Genomic DNA, 12147 nt, shown 5'->3' on the forward strand with positions numbered 1-12147 from the left:
TATTCTTATTTCATCTCTCCAGTAGCCAAATCGTAGCGTCAAGTCCTGCTACTAATCAAGCAGAATATAGACAATGGGACGCAAAGTGGGGAACGAGATAACGATTACAACGCTAGGCTCCCTAGGAACAAGCGTGAACCTAAAAAAGAAATCTACGACAAAAAAATGTTTAATATCTCATTAACATGTATCAATAAAGTAACGACCGGCCGCGCCAAGTTTAATGCCCGCAAAAACGTTTAGTGTTGCCATCATCGCCCATTCCGATCGGATTGAGGAAACCAGCACACACCATTGTTTATATTACTTGGTAACGCAGATAAATTTTCCCTACGTCTTTTTCACGTACACTTTTTTTTCTAGTTCAATGCTATGATTTATTTTCTTAATTTAATTATTAATTTGATGATTAAAATATCATCATATCGTCTTAAATGGTATAAATTGATAATAACTTTTTCTATTATATACTTACATTTCCGTTTTCGATCTCTTTTAGTTTCTTTGCTTTCTTTTCTTGCCAATTTTCATAAATGTAACCTACACGGGAAGTGCTGTACCTGTAAATGGACCAAAAACGATGCATAAACGATCGTATCTTTTGATTGCGTTGAGCTTAATTATTCCTGTGCTCCAAGTTGCTGTAGATATGGATATTTGATATTAATTTCAGCTTGATAATTCTGCCTTGATAAGCCTGACTCGAATTCAGGTGGAAAATAGAGAATGGAGTTTTCTTAATCAAAATTTTACTTTAATTTGTATTGTATTGTTAACTATATGTAAATATCTAATAACTAAACGTAAATTCCCATTGTTTTAAATTAGTCATTAAAACATTTTTTTTTTCAAATATTACTGTAACAACGAAAAACACCCACGAGGCGAGACCCGTCTCTGGTAATAATTGAGGAACATAAAACTCAACACATTGCGCGTAATGAGACCGGTGATTACTCGGATACGTTTATAAATCAAGAATGTAAATTACTTTTTTATTAGAAATAAAGTTTTACTGGGTATTGTTAAAGCTTTGTTTCGTAGTTCAAAAGTTTACATTGTCTTGAAATATCATTGTAAAAAAACGCCAAATATCTATTTCTGAACACTGATAGGCACTACTAAGTAGTTATTTCCAAACAATTAGATATTTGATTTTTACACATTTTAGATAAAACTTTTAAACCGAATTAGAAACTCAGTTGCAAAATAATTAGTCTGCTTTTTAAATATTTTTAGTCAAATTTCATTAAAAAATTAAAAGTTTTTATTTTTATATTAGTTAGTGTAACTGACGTTTTGATAAATATAATAAAAAATCGGACAGAGTAGTGGAAAAGTTTATATTTACATTTCAGAATAGGAGAAAAATTGTAAATATTTATATTCATAGGCCAGCTTTCTAAGTATGAAGTCACACAGAATAGATCGTCTACACTTTTTGCTTTCACGCTTTATCCTGCAAAAAGCACGGTAAAAGAAAAAACCCAATGTCAACTTCATTCTCCACTGTTGGCTATAAATAGAATTTTTGCGTGTTGAGTGGCGTAACTCAACGCTGCGCTCTGCCTTACTATAGCGGAAAATTCATGATTGGCAATCGAACCCACAACGTTGCGTTTGCGTTATAATAAAAATGAATGATATTTTGTTTTTTTTATGTCAAAGTCGTTATATCATGAATTACAGAAACTAACACAATGGATTATTTTTAAATGCCTTTGATGTTTAATATTTTCCTAAGAAACACATTTTATAGTTTGGTGTTTTATTTAAAAATATTTGATTTCTTTTGTCTTACGCCGACCGAGTGTTATTGTCTAGTATCAATTAATGTAGTGATCAACATGAAAGTAAAATGGCACAGTAGCTTCACGCTTTGCACGCACAGCAGAATAGACGGAGAGAAACTAATGTCACTTAAAATCCTTTCTCTACTTTGGACCCAAATTCGAAACATTGCGTGTTGTAACTTAACTCCGGGTCTTATTTTGCCAGAGCGTGGAAATGTAAACAATCATTTCCCCGTGCGGGGATCGAATCTACATTCATCGCCTTAACAAAAGTCAGTCGCTGTTCCACTTCGACACGATTACCCCGAAAAGCTCTGTAAAATATGTCACTAATTACTAAATATTAATATATTTAATACACGATATCCCTTTTTCTGATAGCATCTCTCTAATTAAATAAATCAAACCCACGGCCCTCGTAATAGCTAAATGCCCGGTAAAGTGCAATACCAATGTTAATATTTACAGACATTGCAAACTGCGAAGAAACGATAATAGCTTTGAAACAGATGCAAAGTAAATGGCATGCCTAGTGGGCTTGGCGTGGCGCGTTCCATTAGATTGTGCCAAAGGTCGAAGTCAAGGATTGATGGTTGATGGAATAATTTCATTTTTTTTTATTTAATTTACTGTGTAATATTACTTCGTTGTAGTTCCTTAGATACCTATGAAACATGAGTGGATATGAGTTCAAATTGCTCCTGTGAAATCTTTACATGTACTATAAGCTATCTTATACATGTAAAGATTTCACACACTTATTAGATTAAAAAAAATACAAAAAGCGATATTTATTACCATGTGTCTATAAATATATATAGTAGGTTATACCTTTCTGTTTAATATATATTAGGGCATTGTGTTATTTTAATAAAATACTTGACTTGCAAACTCATCAAAATATTTTTATTTGTTTTATTATTACGGTTGACCTTCGAAAACACAGTATTGGTAATACTAAAGGAAGGTGACGTAAAAAGCTTGAGGACCCCCAGAGGCCGTGTATGAGAGTGGAGGAGACGAAAGAGGTATGCAAAGGCCAAAGACCGTAGCGTTTGGCGTTTCGCCCCTACCATTTATACAAAATAAATAAGATAGAGTCAGTGTTATTATATATAGGTTAAGTAAACACAAAAAAAGATACATAAATAAATCAAATCTTTATTTCTCAAATTAAATTTAATCACAATAAATTTATAGCTGGACTTGAATCATTGCTTTTGATCTTGTGATGGACACGCGCCGCTTCATTACCGCTTCAGTTTGTTATGGAAGTCTAGTCGGCCTTCGTGTGTCAATCGAGTCCTCTCTTTTGCCAAGAAATTATAATTAAATAATGAGTAATGCCCCAAAATTTAACAGACACAAGCATGTGACTCTTAACGCGACAGCTTGTGGGGTTCCATTCCCATTTGAGGAGATGACTATGACTATATTAAATATTTCTTTGAATTTACTTTGCATGCCTGCTGTGTGTTAATAAAAAAAAAGATAAGATACAAAATCTTTCATTGATATGTCAGTAATGTCCGACAATAGCCGAAATTGCATTGAAAGAATGAATTGTTTACTAAACAACATTTAACAGGTCCATTCATTGCTTACGTTTTTCACTAACAAACACGCTATTTACAAATATGGTGTCTGAAGGGCAGTGTTAAAATAACATCGGTCGAAAAGTATGTAAATATTCTTTATAACGAGATATTACGCTATCATGGCCACGTATGTATATATATTTAAGACGCGCTGGGCATAACACAGACTGTTATTGGTTTCTTTTTCTCTTCATCTTCACGGTTCCTTCATTTGCCGCATCAGAGAAAAATTGATTACAAACTAATATTTGTAGTTAATTTCATAAAAAACTTAAGTTCTTCCTGAAATTGATACGGAAGCCACGGTGTGCGAGTCCAACTCTCACTTAACTGGTTTTTTTATTACGGTAGATATTTTCTTTCTTCTTTTTCTAAGTTTTAGGTTATATTTTGTATATTGGCACACCGGTAAAAGAATTGAGATATAGATACATACATCCGTTCTACCCAGTATTAAGGGAATTACTGCCTTAACTTGGTAATCTGAGAAGATTATTTAAGTTTGTCGAGCGTAACCCAAATTAAATAGTAAATTCTAGTGAATGAATAAATTCGTAGATTAAAATTCTTCCCACAGTATACAATTTTTACATTGTTTTGAATGTACCGAAAATACGAATGTGATGTTTCTCAATGCCGGACGTAGTAATGATACACATTGAAAGATTAAATGGATCTTGTATTTGATTTTCATTCAAGTGCTTCTTATTATAATGGAAGTGAGAATGAAATGAAGTATAAGTTTATCAGTGACGTAAACAATAAACTTATGCGTAAATGTATTTAAAAAATCCCTTTTAAAATATCGTGAAAAGAACAATCTTCTAAGCATTCTATGGATTCACCTTGCGATTGTCCAGCCTTGTGATCGACAAGTCTTAGGCACTGATGAGAGCAGCTGGTAGCAGTGACCGAGCTCCTCGAACACTAACCTAACCAAATTTGAACTGCTCTTACTAATAACTTGAAAATAATAAGATAATAATGCAACTGTACTTTTTAAAAAAAAATGGTTTAAAAAAAGACAACTCAAAAGAAGTCAAAGCCAAAAATGATTAAAATTAGAGAACGAAATGCTTTATCTCTTTAAATGTTCTTTCGGTTTATACAAACTTTGGATTTAAATGTGTTTCCTAGTGCAAGAAAAAATATTATATAACAGTAAAAAAAAGATAATTTCATTTATTTTTAATTTATTACAAGCTGACATCTCTATGACATTTAAAAATTAGAACATCAATTATACAATTCTAAAATTGGTTTACTCGTATAAGCTTCGTTAAGAAATATAAAAATAACTGTAAGTCTGTCAATGCGCACGTTATATAACCGATGTCTTAAATACCTAATCGTATAATACCTTCCCCATTTCCGTAAACGTAAGCTTTTTAAAACTAATAGTCTTAATAATTATGAACATTAGTGAAATGTTAATAGATGCCGCTGTGGAGCAGCGGTCGCGTCTGATTGTAAACGCGATGACTATCGCTTCGATTTCCATTGGGGGGAATAATTTTTTTTTTTTTCTTCGCTCTGGTAACTCGACAAATCGTCCGTTTTGTTCTACCACTCAAATATAATATCTCTCAGCTTCATGCTGTATCTCGCATATCAGGGTAGGCAGAGGGAACCTTGGAGCCTAGCGCTGCCATTTATGCCGAATGATTAAATATGATATGATATTCATATATATTAAAAATATTCTCCATCCTATCGCCAGACTTTTCACTTTTTTATATAAACAAGATACACTTAACAGCTTCCGTAACGAATTTAACGCGGCGTCTAGACGATTAACGCTATGACTAATATAAATAAATACTTTCGTGTCTAACATTAATTTTAATATCATCTGATGAATAATATAACAAGTTTTTTTATTCGAACCGATTTTTTAGCTCGAGTCGTGTTTAGGCACAGTTCTTTAATTTATTTCTATTTTATATATATATATATATTTTATAAGAATAATTTCTAAGAAAACGAAACGACCGTAAATTATCTAATTAAGCCTCAAGGTTATTGAACTTAGTAGAATTTTATCTAAGTCAATTAGATAACTTGTGAGGTGAGGATGGAAAATCGAATATTTGTCGATGAATACAAGGTTTATCGTGCTTTTGGTTAAAACACATTACGCAAGTATCAATATGAGATATGAATGACGGAAGCAATTGCATATAAAGTATATGGGGGTATAGTCAGGGTGTACCACATGTTTGGATCTTCGCCAAAATGTTTAGCAAACATGCGCCATTCAGTGATATGGTAATATATTCTAATATTTAGAAATTTCAAACCTTACATTAGTTCTTGTTATAGTATTCATGAAAAAGGTTACTTTTATTACTTAGATTCTTTCGCATAAGATGTATCGATATATTTAGTAAACTAACTTCTTATCTAGAGACCTATATGTGACGGTCGTGGGTTCGATCCCCACTCGAGATAATGAATTATTATTTCTTCATATTTCCATTTCGTCGCTCTGGCCCAAGGCAAAAAGCCCGGCGTTGAGTTCCGCTGGTCAATACGAAATGCCTCAGTTCAGCGAAAACTTATTCAAAACATATTTTTAACAATGGTCCTACATTTACTTTTATTATTGATTTATTGTTATAACTGTATTTCTATTTTCGTGTATTGGACGTGTATACGTTCCGAATCCACTCTGTCTATCTGTCAGCTCGCCTAACTAGAAGTAAACAGTGCTATTTTAAAAAATGCGACATAATGTTTGACTGAATGAGTACACTGTATGAGACGCGTGGGTGGAAGTGATCTACATATTTGTAAATAAATTATCGCTGCACATTATTAATAAAAGTACGTATATGAGATGAGTATTTGTGAAATTTATTTTTTGCTTCACGCTGTATCCCGCACACGGCAGGATAGGTAAGCTAGTGTTATGACACTCTGTTCCTCATTTTCCGCCGAATGTTGAATGCATTTTTTCTATATTCATGAATGATAAATTCAGTCAGTCAATCAGTTGAAACTATTTCATTATTTATAGTCACGATAACCTATATGTACCTATATAGAAACGACAACTGCATATACAATTTTTTATATGTATAATTTTTTATATTATCTCTTTGTTATTATACAAAAGTGAAGCTATTTTCCATTTTTTTCCGCTGTACTGTCATAATTTTTAGCAACTCGGCAACCTTGATTAAAAATAAATAATATTTTTTTCTGTATATTCCGTTGTAGACAGTTATTTCATAACAATTGTTTCACAGTTAATTTATTTTAGATGATGGCTTATTTTATATACGAAGTGTGAAGGAACGAATTATTTTATATTGAATACAGGGAAACAAAGATAGCAGGTCAAATAATTATTTAGATATTAGTATTCTGATTTTTTTATGTTTACTTGAAAATTTAGAAATTTTTGACGTTAAATTAATTTTAAAAAATCTGCAGTGACCATCACAGAATACCTAGATACTGCAGCGGTGGTTTCCCATTTATACCCTTCGGCCTATTATAGTACAAGCAATACAGGTGTATACAGATAGGTCTTTGAAAACCACATTGTGGTTCCAAAACCTGTTTTAGCACTTGGCCACTTTTTAAAAGGCACCTGTGATAGTATAAAAAAATCCCAAAAATGACCAAGCCGGTAGTAGACGGGCGGAAACGCACATCGCCAAAGCACACATACAGCTGATCGAACAATCACAGGCCAAAACAAATACTCATAAATCTATTCTTAATTTACAATCGCTATTTACTGCAATGCACAGTTTTGTTCACGAGAATATAAATCTTCAATATTTATTTATTTTTTTGCTGATTTTTTTGTCGCTGGCAGTCGCTTTTCGCGATATCATTGGGCTTAAGCCAATTAGCATATCATAAAAATATTCTATTAGTTAAAAAAAACATTGATATTTTTCTATATTTTATTACTTTGACAGTAAACGATTAAAAATCTCACATGAATTATGTGTTTATTGAAACTTTATTTAATTTCATTTAAAATAATTTGATGGAGTGACCGTAACAGACTAATGCATCAGAGGCCTATGTCAGTATAAGCTATACAGGTGTACTCATATATTAAAATTCAGCCAACCATTTCGCATATTTTAGGTTATTGAAATTAGTACCCATTTACGGGTCCGTAAAACCCACTAAAACTCACAGTGCTCGGCCGAACACCTGGGGCTACGCTGCCTAGGGGAATAGTATAGCTTACCGACATAGGATTGAACTGGGTTCAACTCCAGTAGCTCGTCCTCAATACGCCACTCGTCCACCGGGAACATGATCAAAATTATTAGGTACCTAAGTAGATAATAGAATAGAGGCCATCTTGGCATCTATGGAACGTCTACAAAACGTCTTAGAAAATTGTGTGGAAGATAGGGAACGTTTTAGGAAAGCCGTTCTGCCTACCCTGCAATAGGTATGTAAAAAGTGAGAAGCTGTAAATAGTGCAAAAAAAATCCAAAATCTTCCCATTATAAAAGAATTGACCCGATTTCTTAGTTTCGTCATCTTCTAAGTATTAGTGAGAGTTTATATTACGTATATATTTGTTGACGTGACTAAATAAATTACAGTGGTGTCACTCTAAGCGTTGTATGGAATTAATCTTGTCTTTGAAACATTTGGCTTTTATAAATTAAATCAAGTAAAATGGAATGTAGAAAGTGACTACCGCGGCTGTGATATTTATATATACTATTAATTATATGTTCACGAGTGTTCAAATAGACCGTGAAGCCTTTGTTATTTATGACAATAGTAAGAAAGGGTAAGAGGTTTTCGTGACATTCATAAAGAAATCATATTTTTAATTGAAAATTTAGGCATACATTTTTATTAACTTATTGCTTATACATCGTTTATAATTACAATACCTAAATTAGGCGGTGTCTACACAATAAGTAACAGGTATTTATTCCAGTCAACACCAAGAACTAAAGAATATATTCGAATGAAGTCTAAATATAACATTTTAGACAATGAACTGGCTCGAAGGCAGTTCTTCTGTCAGTGCAAGTCGCACTTGCACATATCAATGTAAAAGTTAAAATTTTATTGTTTGACTAGGTTAACCTGCAGCTTCGCACTCGTTGTTACATGAAAATTACTAAGAATTGTAACTACTACCGCAGATACAATGGTGAACCCATTTGGTGAACCCACCAACGGGATTAAATATAGCCTTGTAACGTTTCTCGATAAATGGTCAATCCAACAAGAATAAATAACCTATTCAAACCTGTTGTTGCGGAGATTAGCCCGTTCAACCAAATGAATTCTTACAGTCTCACTCTCTTACTTATACATACAATAACACAAAACAGTATAGCGCAATAAAAGACATTTCACCTTGGCTACCGTTACTTTCGAATGTGACCAATCGTCCTGAAAGCACGATCGTCTACGTATTTTTTCGAACCGTTCCGTATCGTTTCCATGCACTCTGCATATTGGTTTTATATTTAGAAAACTGTCATGTATATTTGGCTTTGTGTTCCTACGCAAACTGTTTAGAGGTGGATAATAAATTTTCATATAGGTAAATAATATACGTTTAAGCGACACACGAAACACTCCGCTCTCCATATTCCGCCAAATTCTGGAGATATTACGTGTTGAGTGACGGAACTCTACGCCACGCTTTGCCTCGCCACCAGACGAAGTATTCACCCACAACCTGCATCAACACGCAGGGCCTCAAGAATTCGGCAAAAATTATCAAACGAATGTGTCTTAATAGGAAATGGAACGTCCTACCCTGCAAACAGCGTTAAGCTATAACAAATGAAATATCTGAAGAGAGACAGACAGCTTACATTTACACAACAGTATAACTTATCTGATGAGTTTATATTCATCGTAGCGTAGTACTCTGAAATACAAAACAAATATGAGTTTTTACTATTACCTTGAACTATTAACCAAGTCTCAAATATATTTTATGACAATGTCACGAGGCCGAGCGCAATGGGCACAAAGCGAGCTGTGGACCGGATAATAAGATTTGTCATGACCAGTATGTAGGGCAAGTGAACGATGCATCTATATGAATCGTGCAACGCTATTATTATGTCAATATAGTTAAGAATCTTTGTGTTTGTGTCGTGAGCGTATGAAAATCGATCGAGTAATGGATTTCATGGAGGTACCTATGGAGTGACAATATGTGGTGTCGAATGAAGTATGTGAAAAATAGGCAGAGAGAAAGAGAGTCCAGTTTTGGTAAATTGTCTTAATAAATATGTAGTTTATTAATAAAAAAAGAATAGTCCAATTAGGTATTATCTTTTCCCCCAGTCTCAAAGATTTAAGTTTCCGCCACTCAACAAGCAATGTCTCGGAAAATGATCGGAAAACGGCGAAAGGAATATCTTAACACTACGTGCCTCTGGCTAATTGCGACGTAGGAAAAAGCGTAAAACTTTATTTTTTATAACAAATAATATTCTCAGAGCAAAGTTCCGTCTAATTATGATTCCGAAAATACTTATGTAAGGTTCCGTTTATAAGATATAATTGTACCGGTAACAAAACTTGCTTTAATTATAATATATTAATCTTGTATATTTGTGTGTAAAAATATTTATTTCATCAATAAAACTGATCTAAAAACATCGATAGGACGTTACACTGTACAAGACCCGCAGTAGGTGCATCACCAGTCACCACACCTGTATCTCAACACAAACTAACACTGCATAATAGCTTACTTTCCATATAAATGCAGATTTCAATCACGATGTTGTTCATAAATATTGTGCCCGAACAGCTTGTAATGCAAATTAATACAATCAATTACACTCTCAGCAGATTATGGTGAGTTCTTGGCTTATAAGATGACCGATACGCCATTTTCGTCTTTATTCTATTGTATTAAATATTAAATTTCTACTCTATTTCTTTCTGTGATATGGTAATCTGTATAGGATTTGTTGACGAGGATTAAGAGAAATGATCAGTAAGCACGTACGCGAGTCGACGAACCCGCTGCAGTGATGGCGCCGTCGCAGCCGCATACCAATTGATGCTATTATGCTATGGGAATTAAGAATCATGTTATTTTACAGGGAACATTGTGAATGTTCCATAAAATGCTCTATTATGTGTGGCTCTTTGTGTTGGCGATATAGAATAAACTACTAACTACCTAATTATATATTTACATTTATAATATTGGGCATAAATACGGTATTTAGATTTGAATGATTATTTTCTATGACCTTTTCAATAGTCTAATAAGTATATTTTTAGGGGTTTTGCCCGTCGTTTCGTTCGTTCGGGACACCGTGTTGTGTGGAGGAACTCAACGCCAGGCATTGCCTTATCCGAGAGAGAGAGAGAAATAATTGTATTTAATAATCATAGCATCACTTTCATTTTGTAGGCTGATATGAGTTATAGCTTGTTCAGTGACGAAGTCTAATGCTCTACATTGTTCAACATGAGTCTCGTTTAAATATAAACAATCATTTCAGTGTAATTCCAACTGCGACATACCACTATACACGTAAATTTTATATTATATGTCAGTTTAAGCAGAAAGGAAAGAATGTAATCTTTCAGTTATTTTTTCGCAAAATCTGTTCAGTATATTTTCTTGTGAAGTCAGTACTTTTTTAACATTTGATAATTAAGACAAAAAACTACAACAAATATTATACATTTAGGGAACTTTCTTTGAATCCTTCCTTCCTTAACACCACGCAGAATTTTTATCGAGATTCAGTAAGCAGAGCCACGTGAAAACAGTAGATGAGCTGTATAATATATTGAAAACTTTTTATAACCTCTTCATATTTTATGACAATTTCGCATATCATAATTTAAAGTGTTATTAATATATAATTTAATTTGAATTCTTTATTATTGTGAGGTCAGTCAGTGTAAATAAAGATTTTACGACCGTATTTTATGAATGCTAAAATTCGCGACTTAAAAATTTTATCGCGGTAACGTTCACATAAAAACATCAATAAGAAACGTTTCGTTCATCTTTATACTTTTACTAAAGGGGCGAAACAAGGGTATTTAGTCACTAAACACCGTTTCCCCCCTCTTAGCTATTAGGGCAAGATTACATGTTGGATGATGAAACACAGCGTGGCTTAATCAGTCTAGTAGAATCGTTATCTTTTTGGTCAGGCGTTTTTATTTTATTTTCATGCTTTATCACCTAGCAGGGTGACCATTGTCATCAACGTCTTCTTCAAGTTCTCCGGGCGGTCATCATTCTTTTACGTGATCCCCTTATATCTATCTATTTGATTTGAATATGTTCGCTGTCAAACAAAATCTCATGCTCAGTGTTAAAATCGAATATATGTGTTATTTATAAAAAGTCATATATAAGGTACTACAGTAAATGTAACAGTTTATCAATTAGTTGATAAAAATAAGTATTTTTTTTAATGATTTCAAGAAAGCCGCGAGAACGTTCGCCTTCATTTAAGCAAAATCTTTTATAGTATCTCCACACTTAAATGAATTATGGAAGTTAGTTGCCTTCGTACAAATATTTTAATTAAAAGTGTAAGTATAGTATAAGCTTCAACAGATACAAAGTTGCAAGGCTTTCTATTTAACGATCGTCAAGATGAACTACTTCAAAAGTCCATTTGCAATATCGTTCGACATTGACAACTTTAGTAGTAGAAACTTGTAGCTTTAGATTTTACTGTCAATGAAACGCCATGTTTACTTTTCACTATTACAATTTATTCTCTATCCTTACTAAAAGAATTACTTTT

At 33.1% G+C, this 12147-nt stretch overlaps 1 protein-coding gene across 3 annotated transcripts in view; it reads left to right on the forward strand.

The window, feature by feature from the left end:
• Lmpt (four and a half LIM domains protein limpet) overlaps positions 1 to 12147 on the forward strand; it is a 123122-nt gene that overhangs the window by 58756 nt on the left and 52219 nt on the right. The gene's annotated exons all lie outside the window — the stretch shown is intronic.

This window comes from Heliconius melpomene, chromosome 13, assembly GCF_056956725.1.
Source record: "Heliconius melpomene rosina isolate 202511_hmr_F chromosome 13, ASM5695672v1, whole genome shotgun sequence".
NCBI lineage: Eukaryota > Metazoa > Arthropoda > Insecta > Lepidoptera > Nymphalidae > Heliconius > Heliconius melpomene.